We start from the raw sequence: 11,109 nt of genomic DNA, 5'->3' as shown, positions 1-11,109 counted from the left end.
GTGGGGTCCTGGAGGTAATAAAACCCCAGGGGTCAGCGGCTCTATGTCTCCTCCGGCCGGGGATTGTGGGGTCCTGGAGGTAATAAAACCCCAGGGGTCAGCGGCTCTATGTCTCCTCCGGCCGGGGATTGTGGGGTCCTGGAGGTAATAAAACCTTTCTGTAATAAACCCCAGGGGTCAGCGGCTCTATGTCTCCTCCGGCCGGGGATTGTGGGGTCCTGGAGGTAATTAACCAAAGGGGTCAGCGGCTCTTGTCTCCTCCGGCCGGGGATTGTGGGGTCCTGGAGGTAATTAACCAAAGGGGTCAGCGGCTCTATGTCTCCTCCGGCCGGGGATTGTGGGGTCCTGGAGGTAATAAAACCCCAGGGGTCAGCGGCTCTATGTCTCCTCCGGCCGGGGATTTTGGGGTCCTGGAGGTAATAAAGGGCACAATTCAGGATTAAACTAAAATATTGAGTGGTAGGACCAGGGGTCAGGGACCTTTGGCTCGCAGAGAGGGCTCCTGCCTGTCGTTAGGATGGATGCCATGGGCTGCTGGCGCTGGTGGTTTTCGGCTGATCCGGTCCCCATTGGCGGCAGCGCTCAGACTACATGTCCCATCATTCCCTCCGTAGTCTTGGCCCCTGTTGCCTGCAGGACCCTCCAGGACCCCCGGGCAGATATAAAGGGGATTATTATGGCCGCCAGGAATCGCCTCAGCAGCAGATTAGACTTTATACAGCGTTCACACCCCCGAAAAAATACATAACATACGACTTCCCCCAAACGTAAGGCCTTTACTCCGGGGGAGTCCTGGGTGAGGCCTGTTTGGGGGGGGGGGGGGAGGTCTTAGAGTGCCAAGGCTCCGCCCACCCTGTACAGCGGCCGCTACATCCGATAAAATCACCGCCATATGCAGAGAAATCTGATTATTTATTCTTATCGCCGACCCATAGAAGTCTAGAAGATTCTGCCAGAAGATGGGGCAGCGCTATAAAGGACGCGGCTTTACACGTAGTGTACGGCTCTCACACAATTAGATTTTAAGATTTGTGGCGCAAAAGGTTCCTGACCCCCGGGTGAGAGGTAAGTACTTCTAGATCACCTAAATCATACAGGACCCCAGTCTGACTCCCATGTGTCTGGGCCCAATCCTGCGCCATGGGCGAGCGCTCACGTATTCCTACCACGTCTGCCGGTGCCACAGACTGGAGGTATTCCCCGGACCACAACATGCAGCGGGGCAATTATAGTGCAGGGGAGCGCCGGCAGTGTGGGGGCAATTCTTTGCACATGTGTCTGTAGGAGGCACCACAGGTCCCAGCGGAGGCGTCCTTCCGGTTTGGAGGAGTCCATTAGACCTTGTGACTCCAGGCGTCCATGCGGCTGATTGCACCCAGCTTTCCACAGAGTAAAGTTACTGAGTGTTCATGGCCGATCCTCTTTGTATATTGTAAGATGATAATAGCAGGGGGCTATGAGCGGGGCACCAGCAGGGGGCTAAGAGTGGCACCACCAGGGGGCTATGGGCGGGGGCACCAGCAGGGGGCTATGGGAGGGGCACCAGCAGGGGGCTAAGAGTGGCACCAGCAGGGGGCTATGGGCGGGGCACCAGCAGGGGGCTATGGGCGGGGGCACCAGCAGGGGACTATTGGCGGGGGCACCAGCAGGGGGCTATGGGTGGGGCACCAGCAGGGGGCTAGGAGTGGCACCAGCAGGGGGCTATGGGTGGGGCACCAGCAGGGGGCTATGGGCGGGGCACCAGCAGGGGGCTATGGGCGGGGGCACCAGCAGGGGGCTATGGGCGGGGCACCAGCAGGGGGCGCCGGGGGCAATAACATGGACACGTTTGTAGAACCTCCCATTATCTCCTCCTGATGACACAGATACGAGAACGTTCCATGAATAATTTTTATTGAGATGTTTAACCCTTTCATTATGAGCGAAACATTCAGATTGTCAACAAAGTCCAGAATGTTCTGATAAAGGTTCTGCAAATCCCATGAAACATAAAAAATCACATGCAATAAAAATATAGAACATTTATATTAAAAAAACCTCCAGAACCCGAAGAGAAGCTGCAGGATATGTACCGGATCACAACCGGGTCTTCTGCTCCTGGTTCTGTCCGGCTGTTATGTTGTGGAGACATTGGGTCAAATATTTAAGCATAAATGGTAACATTGTAGCAGCAGGTATCTAAGCCCCAGCACGTATCACACTACTGAGGTCCAGGAGACACGACCCCGACCCCTGGCCACATCCCATAGTCACAGCTTCCCGTGTGTATGGGATGTAGATGCCGGGATCACCAGGATGCAGGGAGCCGAGCAGAACACACATGGACCGTGTTTCCAGAACCGCTCCCGGGCCTCTGTTTTAAGGACGTCTTTGTCCTGCTGAAGAACAAGGATGACATTTTTTTTCACAATAGGTTTAATATCAGTCCCAGATTTTGTCCCTATGACCCCCAGTCCCTCAGGTCGGGGATGAAATGTCCTTTCTAGAATTCTCTATATGTGACAACGAGCAGAGAAGAGTCAGATTTGACCTCAGATGAGTCAGGCTCAGAGGCTGGAGGGGGAGGGTCACATCAGATGCCTCTTTTCTGTAGCACCTGGAAACATGTTGCTGGTGTCATGTTACAGATAGGAATCGCATCTTTCAGGTCACATCAGGCTTGTGGTTCTGTGAGCTGGAGAACTGGAGCTATAGACATAGTTGGGATTGTGATCCACTTACCGGGACCCCAGGACTTAACAGGACACCCATTCTGCTGTGCGGGGACCTGCTCCATCTACTAGTGATAACGGGACCCCCATTCTGCTGTGCGGGGACCTGCTCCATCTACTAGTGATAACGGGACCCCCATTCTGCTGTGCGGGGACCTGCTCCATCTACTAGTGATAACGGGACCCCCATTCTGCTGTGCGGAGACCTGCTCCATCTACTAGTGATAACGGGACCCCCATTCTGCTGTGACCTGCTCCATCCACTAGTGATAACGGGATCCCCATTCTGCTGTGACCTGCTCCATCTACTAGTGATAACGGGACCCCCATTCTGCTGTGCGGGGACCTGCTCCATCTACTAGTGATAACGGGACCCCCATTCTGCTGTGCGGGGACCTGCTCCATCTACTAGTGATAACAGGACCCCCATTCTTCTGTGACCTGCTCCATCCACTAGTGATAACGGGACCCCCATTCTTCTGTGACCTGCTCCATCCACTAGTGATAACGGGACCCCCATTATTCTGTGACCTGCTCCATCCACTAGTGATAACGGGACCCCCATTCTGCTGTGCGGTGACCTGCTCCATCTACTAGTGATAACAGGACCCCCATTCTTCTGTGACCTGCTCCATCCACTAGTGATAACAGGACCCCCATTCTGCTGTGACCTGCTCCATCTACTAGTGATAACGGGACCCCCATTCTGCAGTGACCTGCTCCATCTACTAGTGATAACGGGATCCCCATTCTGCTGTGACCTGCTCCATCTACTAGTGATAACGGGACCCCCATTATTCTGTGACCTGCTCCATCCACTAGTGATAACGGGACCCCCATTCTGCTGTGACCTGCTCCATCTACTAGTGATAACGGGACCCCCATTATTCTGTGACCTGCTCCATCCACTAGTGATAACGGGACCCCCATTCTGCAGTGACCTGCTCCATCTACTAGTGATAACGGGACCCCCATTCTGCTGTGACCTGCTCCATCTACTAGTGATAACAGGATCCCCATTCTTCTGTGACCGGCTCCATCCACTAGTGATAACGGGATCCCCATTCTTCTGTGACCTGCTCCATCCACTAGTGATAACGGGACCCCCATTATTCTGTGACCAGCTCCATCTACTAGTGATAACGGGACCCCCATTCTGCTGTGCGGTGACCTGCTCCATCCACTAGTGATAACGGGACCCCCATTATTCTGTGACCGGCTCCATCCACTAGTGATAACGGGATCCCCATTCTTCTGTGACCTGCTCCATCCACTAGTGATAACGGGACCCCCATTCTTCTGTGACCTTCTCCATCCACTAGTAATAACGGGACCCCCATTCTGCTGTGCGGGGACCGTCTCCATCCACTAGTGATAACAGGACCCCCATTCTTCTGTGACCTGCTCCATCCACTAGTGATAACGGGATCCCCATTCTTCTGTGACCAGCTCCATCCACTAGTGATAACGGGACCCCCATTCTGCTGTGACCTGCTCCATCTACTAGTGATAACAGGACCCCCATTCTTCTGTGACCGGCTCCATCTACTAGTGATAACAGGACCCCCATTCTTCTGTGACCTGCTCCATCCACTAGTGATAACGGGACCCCCATCCTGCTGTGACCTGCTCCATCCACTAGTGATAACGGGACCCCCATTATTCTGTGACCTGCTCCATCTACTAGTGATAACGGGACCCCCATTATTCTGTGACCTGCTCCATCTACTAGTGATAACGGGACCCCCATTATTCTGTGACCTGCTCCATCTACTAGTGATAACGGGACCCCCATTCTGCTGTGACCTGCTCCATCTACTAGTGATAACGGGATCCCCATTCTGCTGTGACCTGCTCCATCCACTAGTAATAACGGGACCCCCATTCTGCTGTGACCTGCTCCATCCACTAGTGATAACGGGATCCCCATTCTTCTGTGACCTGCTCCATCCACTAGTGATAACAGGACCCCCATTCTGCTGTGACCTGCTCCATCTACTAGTGATAACGGGACCCCCATTCTGCAGTGACCTGCTCCATCTACTAGTGATAACGGGACCCCCATTCTGCTGTGACCTGCTCCATCTACTAGTGATAACGGGACCCCCATTATTCTGTGACCTGCTCCATCTACTAGTGATAACGGGACCCCCATTATTCTGTGACCTGCTCCATCTACTAGTGATAACGGGACCCCCATTCTGCTGTGACCTGCTCCATCCACTAGTAATAACGGGACCCCCATTCTGCTGTGACCTGCTCCATCTACTAGTGATAACAGGACCCCCATTCTGCTGTGACCTGCTCCATCTACTAGTGATAACAGGACCCCCATTCTTCTGTGACCGGCTCCATCCACTAGTGATAACGGGATCCCCATTCTGCTGTGACCTGCTCCATCTACTAGTGATAACAGGACCCCCATTCTTCTGTGACCGGCTCCATCCACTAGTAATAACGGGACCCCCATTCTGCTGTGACCTGCTCCATCCACTAGTGATAACGGGATCCCCATTCTTCTGTGACCTGCTCCATCCACTAGTGATAACGGGACCCCCATTCTGCTGTGACCTGCTCCATCTACTAGTGATAACGGGACCCCCATTCTGCTGTGACCTGCTCCATCTACTAGTGATAACGGGACCCCCATTATTCTGTGACCTGCTCCATCTACTAGTGATAACGGGACCCCCATTCTGCTGTGACCTGCTCCATCTACTAGTGATAACGGGACCCCCATTCTGCTGTGACCTGTTACATCTACGACGGATCGCTAGGGTCCCAGTTCTCAGTCAGATCCACGTAACGGGCGCGCAACAGATTGTGGGCGGAGCCTGAACCTCTAGGATATAAAAGTGACGGATTATCCAGGTAACAGGATCCGCAGGTGAAGCTACAAAACATTTCTGAATAAATAAATCTACATTTACATAAGATCTCACAATTAACTCTGGGAACCCCCCCCCCAGTATATAGAAGGACCCCCACTATATAGAAGGCCCCCAGTATATATAGAAGGACCCCCAGTATATATAGAAGGACCCCGGTATATATAAAAGGCCCCCCAGTATATATAGAAGGCCCCCAGTATATAGAGGGCCCCCCAGTATATATAGAGGGCCCCCCAGTATATAGAAGGACCCCCAGTATATATAGAAGGCCCCCCAGTATATATAGAGGGCCCCCCAGTATATAGAAGGACCCCCAGTATATATAGAAGGCCCCCCAGTATATAGAAGGACCCCCAGTATATATAGAAGCCCCCCAGTATATATAGAAGGCCCCCAGTATATATAGAAGGCCCCCAGTATATATAGAAGGCCCCCAGTATATAGAAGGACCCCCAGTATATATAGAAGGCCCCCCCAGTATATATAGAAGGACCCCCAGTATATATAGAAGGCCCCCCAGTATATAGAAGGCCCCCCAGTATATAGAAGGACCCCCAGTATATATAGAAGGCCCCCAGTATATATAGAAGGACCCCCAGTATATAGAAGGCCCCCAGTATATAGAAGGACCCCCAGTATATATAGAAGGACCCCGGTATATATAAAAGGCCCCCCAGTATATATAGAGGGCCCCCCAGTATATAGAAGGACCCCCAGTATATATAGAAGGCCCCCCAGTATATATAGAGGGCCCCCCAGTATATAGAAGGACCCCCAGTATATATAGAAGGCCCCCCAGTATATAGAAGGACCCCCAGTATATATAGAAGCCCCCCAGTATATATAGAAGGCCCCCAGTATATATAGAAGGCCCCCAGTATATATAGAAGGCCCCCAGTATATAGAAGGACCCCCAGTATATATAGAAGGCCCCCCAGTATATAGAAGGACCCCCAGTATATATAGAAGGCCCCCAGTATATAGAAGGCCCCCAGTATATATAGAAGGCCCCCAGTATATAGAAGGACCCCCAGTATATATAGAAGGCCCCCAGTATATAGAGGGCCCCCCAGTATATATAGAAGGCCCCCCAGTATATAGAAGGCCCCCCAGTATATATAGAAGGCCCCCCAGTATATAGGACCCCCAGTATATAGAAGGACCCCCAGTATATATAGAAGGCCCCCCAGTATATAGAAGGACCCCCAGTATATATAGAAGGCCCCCAGTATATATAGAAGGCCCCCAGTATATAGAAGGACCCCCAGTATATATAGAAGGCCCCCAGTATATAGAGGGCCCCCCAGTATATATAGAAGGCCCCCCAGTATATAGAAGGACCCCCAGTATATAGAAGGACCCCCAGTATATATAGAAGGCCCCCAGTATATATAGAAGGCCCCCAGTATATAGAAGGACCCCAGTATATATAGAAGGCCCCCCAGTATATAGAAGGACCCCCAGTATATATAGAAGGCCCCCAGTATATAGAAGGCCCCCAGTATATATAGAAGGCCCCCCAGTATATAGAAGGACCCCCAGTATATATAGAAGGCCCCCCAGTATATATAGAAGGCCCCCCAGTATATAGAAGGACCCCCAGTATATATAGAAGGCCCCCCAGTATATATAGAAGGCCCCCCAGTATATAGAAGGACCCCCCAGTATATAGAAAGCCCCCCAGTATATATAGAAGGCCCCCAGTATATAGAGGGCCCCCCAGTATATATAGAAGGCCCCCCAGTATATATAGAAGGCCCCCCAGTATATAGAAGGACCCCCAGTATATAGAAGGCCCCCCAGTATATAGAAGGCCCCCCAGTATATAGAAAGCCCCCCAGTATATATAGAAGGACCCCCAGTATATAGAAGGACCCCCAGTATATATAGAAGGCCCCCCAGTATATAGAAGGCCCCCCAGTATATATAGAAGGCCCCCCAGTATATAGAAGGACCCCGGTATATATAGAAGGACCCCCAGTATATAGAAGGCCCCCCAGTATATATAGAAGCCCCCCCAGTATATATAGAAGGCCCCCCAGTATATAGAAGGACCCCCAGTATATATAGAAGGACCCCCAGTATATAGAAGGCCCCCCAGTATATAGAAGGCCCCCCAGTATATATAGAAGGACCCCCAGTATATAGAAGGCCCCCCGTATATATAGAAGGCCCCCCAGTATATATAGAAGGCCCCCCAGTATATATAGAAGGCCCCCAGTATATAGAACGCCCCCCAGTATATAGAAGGTCCCCCAGTATATAGAAGGCCCCCCAGTAAATATAGAAGGCCCCCCAGTAAATATAGAAGGCCCCCCAGTATATAGAAGGCCCCCCAGTATATAGAAGGCCCCCCAGTATATATAGAAGGCCCCCCAGTATATAGAAGGCCCCCCAGTATATATAGAAGGCCCCCCAGTATATAGAAGGCCCCCCAGTATATAGAAGGACCTCCAGTATATATAGAAAGTCCCCCAGTATATAGAAGGACCCCCAGTATATATAGAAGGCCCCCCAGTATATAGAAGGACCCCCAGTATATAGAAGGACCCCCAGTATATATAGAAGGCCCCCCAGTATATATAGAAGGCCCCCCAGTATATAGAAGGCCCCCCAGTATATAGAAGGCCCCCAGTATATAGAAGGCCCCCCAGTATATAGAAGGCCCCCAGTATATAGAAGGCCCCCCAGTATATAGAAGGCCCCCCAGTATATAGAAGGCCCCCAGTATATAGAAGGCCCCCAGTATATAGAAGGCCCCCCATATGTTTCCAAACTGCACTTGTTACTAATTGCTGCAACCTAATGACTTACTGGCCCCTCCCCCGGCCCCTCCCTCCAGCCACCGCTCATTATACTTCTTAAATTAGCTACATTAAAGGCAGAAGTCTAATTGCCTCCCCCTCATATGGGACCCCCAGAACCGCCGGCAGCAATAACCCCCCCCCCCTTATTCCGTCTCCTTCCCGGAAATGCAGCCGGACAAGTGATGGAGAGGGAACCTGTCAGGTAACACGTGCAGCGCCATCCGCAGGCCTCACCTTATAGAGGAGCTGGAGAGGCCCAGTATTATCCAGGGAACCCGGCATCTCCCAACCCCACAATAACCCAGAATAGTAGGTGACCCCCAACTGTGGTGTAATGGGGGCGCCTCTGCGTCTGATCCTTCTGAGGTCCAGGTAAGTAGCCGGGAGAGCACCCCCCCCCCCCCCCCCGAGCTCCAGGTCACCACGACTCGTCTGAGACCAATCCTCATCAGCACCGGGCAGGTCACACCACAGCCGGGGGGCAGTGACGTGGAGCTGAGGGGGTGACAAGGGACCTGGGGCAGATTTCCTGATGTGTACAGAACATTTCTATCGGGTTTCTAGAAGTTGTAGAAAAAATATTCAAACAAATGATACAATAATAAATAACAATCCTGATGGAAATGGATCCATCACCAGGACATGGAGGTTCATACATGACCCTATTACTCCATGTCCCTAATGACTGACCTCTAAATAACCTTCTCAAGGGAACCTGCCATCAGTTCTGACCTATCAACCTGATGATGAGTTCCTAAAGCTCAAACACCCAGAAACCAAACAAACCAGTTTCTCAGTAAATAGTCACATAGTGGACCGCACTGTATGAATACACCTCTGCGCCTGGACACGAGCTCTGGCGTCTACACCTCAGCGCATGCGCGTAGAGAACATAGAGCCGAGGTATAGACTCTCTACTCACTGCCCAAGCCCAGAGCTGAACAGCGAGGCCATTGAGGAATTCATGGGAGGACTTCATGACTTCGACCCTCCGTGAACCTCCTCCATGACTCAGATCCTTCATGAACCTCCTCCATGACTCAGATCCTTCATGAACCTCCTCCATGACTCAGATCCTTCATGAACCTCCTCCATGACTCAGAATCATCGTGATCCTCCTCCATGACTCAGAATCATCGTGATCCTCCTCCATGACTCAGACCCTCTGAGAGCCTCATACATCACTTGGTTCTTGTTGGCAATGACTTTATTTTATACTCAACAATGAAACTATTTTGCAAAAAAAGGTTTGGCTTTGGGGTGTTATAGGCTGTAGGGACCCGTCATCAGGGTGAGTGGTCAAAACCTGATGGCAGGTCCCCTTTAAGTGCCAAAAAGTACATTGTGGCTCATGTCCTTCTCATGTGAGATCTGCTCACCGCAACGATGACAGGAGACGAGACTTCCCACGCCCCAAACAAGGTCAGGGCAGGAGCTTCTCCGAGTGTTGGGGTTCAGGGGCCGCACCCACTAATCCATGTGCCTGAGGCCTCCCATTCCCTAAAGTCAGAGAACGGGGACTGCTCTTCCTTCATTAGAATTTGGTGCCTGCAGCCGCCCACGAGGAGAGGCCGCAACGCACCGATAATACTGATACATAAATAAAATAACACATAAAATAATATACAATGAGGTAACTAAATAAATACAAGGCAATAAAGTGAGATCAGAGCCCAAATCCCTCAGCATCACCTAAGGGTCAGGTAAGTCCCCAACACTGCATCAGTCACACACCACGAGGTCGCTCCGAGAATCACGTGCGGTGTTCTGATTCACAGACAGACCACAGTGTGGGGACTCCCAACATCATAACACATGCAGGGGCTCCTTGCATCATATATCACTAGATGTTTCGATTATTTTGATACATTTGTTGCATTTGTTATTTACCAACCCCAGGATGTATATACAGAGGTCATACACTGCAGAGGGTGATCTATATACAGAGGTCATACACTGCAGAGGATGATCTATATACAGAGGTCATACATTGCAGAGGATGATCTATATACAGAGGTCATACACTGCAGAGGATGATCTATATACAGAGGTCATACACTGCAGAGGGTGATCTATATACAGAGGTCATACACTGCAGAGGGTGATCTATATACAGAGGTCATACACTGCAGAGGGTGATGTATATACAGAGGTCATACACTGCAGAGGGTGATCTATATACAGAGGTCATACACTGCAGAGGATGATCTATATACAGAGGTCATACATTGCAGAGGATGATCTATATACAGAGGTCATACACTGCAGAGGATGATCTATATACAGAGGTCATACACTGCAGAGGGTGATCTATATACAGAGGTCATACACTGCAGAGGGTGATCTATATACAGAGGTCATACACTGCAGAGGATGATCTATATACAGAGGTCATACATTGCAGAGGATGATCTATATACAGAGGTCATACACTGCAGAGGGTGATCTATATACAGAGGTCATACACTGCAGAGGGTGATCTATATACAGAGGTCATACACTGCAGAGGGTGATCTATATACAGAGGTCATACACTGCAGAGGATGATCTATATACAGAGGTCATACACTGCAGAGTGTGATCTATATACAGAGGTAATACACTGCAGAGTGTGATGTATATACAGAGGTCATACACTGCAGAAGGTGATCTATATACAGAGGTCATACAATGCAGAGTGTGATCTATATAAAGAGGTCA

At 50.7% G+C, this 11,109-nt stretch overlaps 1 long non-coding RNA gene across 1 annotated transcript; it reads right to left on the bottom strand.

The window, feature by feature from the left end:
* Positions 1 to 1,876: 1,876 nt before the first annotated feature.
* On the bottom strand, positions 1,877 to 5,773 carry LOC140132332 (uncharacterized). Its single transcript, XR_011855591.1, has 2 exons — positions 3,108 to 5,773; positions 1,877 to 3,007 (listed from the first exon to the last, which is right to left on the bottom strand). It is a non-coding gene; the product is annotated as an uncharacterized lncRNA (long non-coding RNA).
* Positions 5,774 to 11,109: the final 5,336 nt, after the last annotated feature.

This window comes from Engystomops pustulosus, chromosome 5, assembly GCF_040894005.1.
Source record: "Engystomops pustulosus chromosome 5, aEngPut4.maternal, whole genome shotgun sequence".
In the NCBI taxonomy this organism is placed as follows: Eukaryota; Metazoa; Chordata; class Amphibia; order Anura; family Leptodactylidae; genus Engystomops; species Engystomops pustulosus.
The sequence above is the reverse complement of the archived record's forward strand: the minus strand, read 5'-3'. Positions and strand labels throughout refer to the sequence as shown.